Here is a 1,682-nt window from a genome sequence, read left to right as displayed (position 1 = left end):
ATACTACAGCACCCAGTATTCCCAGAGGGTCACCCTTTCTGGTACTAACCAGGCCCAATGCTGCTTGGCTTCCAAGATCAGACGAGATCGGGCATGTCCAGCATGGTATGACTGTAGAGAGTCAGGTAAATACCTATCTACTGGGGGGATGGCTACTGCTTGAGCTAGTTAAGACAAAATAGTCTGATGGATGACGTTGTCAATAGCCAATTATTCGCCCAAGAAGCAGCTTAAAAGAGAGAAACCACAATATAAATGTGTGAAAAAGGTGCAGAAAGATTTTTTTCCTCTCATGGGAAATCCCCCACAAAGGAATTGTGGTAAGAGCACATACCAAATTCCCCACAAAGAAATTGTGGTATGACAATGAACAGAGTGATATGTCCTAATTACTGAAATATATCATGTAATTGACAGTAACGTAAAGATTCACCCTTACGTCAATTTCTAAATGCACATTGACTATATCAGAAAATAATTATAAACATTGAATATATCAACGCAATAATATGAAAATATCAAAATTGCAAATGTGTTCTAGAAATAATACAGAAATAATATATGCTGGGACATGAGATTTCACACAGAATCCAGCACATAAGCCGCCTAAGCTGCTATCTGTCTGCTGCCGAAAGAAAAAATTGTATTACAGTAATTGTCACAGAAGTAAATTGCTGAATTTATTGCGGAAATAATGGCTCATATAATGACATGAAAATTCTCATAGAATCCAGCACATGAGCTGCATAAGCAGCTATCTATCTGTTCTAGAAGAATACAATTGTGTTTAAATAATAATCACAATGATGAATTAGTGAATATGTTGCAGAAATACCATAAACTGACTCAAATAGCACCATGAAAATACACATAGAATCCAGAAAGGGTGACCCTCTGGGAATACTGGGTATAGTATTAAGGAACATACCTTCCGCCAATCAGTAAATTCCACCATAAGTAATCTTTGCAGCATACTCACCTAAACTGACTAGTCCATTAGGAGTCCGGATCCTAAAAGCCGGTTTATCTTGAATTTCTCTTATGAATATACAGGTGTATATTTATTCATAAGGTGATAGAGATAACAAGAATTTCCACATTTTCGCTTTTGACAAACGTCGAACATCAATACTCGCTTAATACCCAGTGGGTGTGCAGACAAATTTTCTGCCACCTACGGTACAGTGAGTGACACATCACCTTATTGGTATTTAATACTTGTCTTAATCAATTTTGCTGATATACACAGCAATATTTTTTTATCATTTTTTTGTCTGTTTAGAAAATTAAAAGTTAAGTTTTATCTTTGCATATACATTGTATAACTTTCACTAATTCATCTGTCAGTCAATTTAAACAAAGTGTGCCCCAGAGAGACACAAAAACAGTCCTTCTTTTGCTTCTCTGCAAAACAACCCTTTAATAAATGTAGCTGAGCATTGCCCATCAAAGATCCCACCATCAAGAAAGACTAGGTAATGCCCTTTTCTAAAGTAGCAATGGGGTATCTCCAAACATAGTGGTGGTGGTCAAGGACAGATTGGGATGGAAAACCAGCTCGGAAAATGTATGGAAGCAGCCCTAATGGGGGTGCTGCTGTCTGATGAGAAGGTGGGGGTCTGTTGAGGAATTCGGGATCCCTCTTCAAAAGGCCTGATTGTACACAAATGCACCTTCCTTGT

General features: G+C 37.7%; 1 pseudogene; it reads right to left on the bottom strand.

The window, feature by feature from the left end:
* LOC134981822 (5S ribosomal RNA) lies at nt 1–119 on the bottom strand (annotated as a pseudogene).
* Between the last annotated feature and the right edge of the window lie 1,563 nt (nt 120–1,682).

The sequence above is a fragment of the Pseudophryne corroboree genome, chromosome 12 (genome assembly GCF_028390025.1).
Source record: "Pseudophryne corroboree isolate aPseCor3 chromosome 12, aPseCor3.hap2, whole genome shotgun sequence".
Taxonomy (NCBI): Eukaryota; Metazoa; Chordata; class Amphibia; order Anura; family Myobatrachidae; genus Pseudophryne; species Pseudophryne corroboree.
Note: the sequence above shows the minus strand (reverse complement) of the source record. Positions and strands in the feature narration are given on the sequence as shown.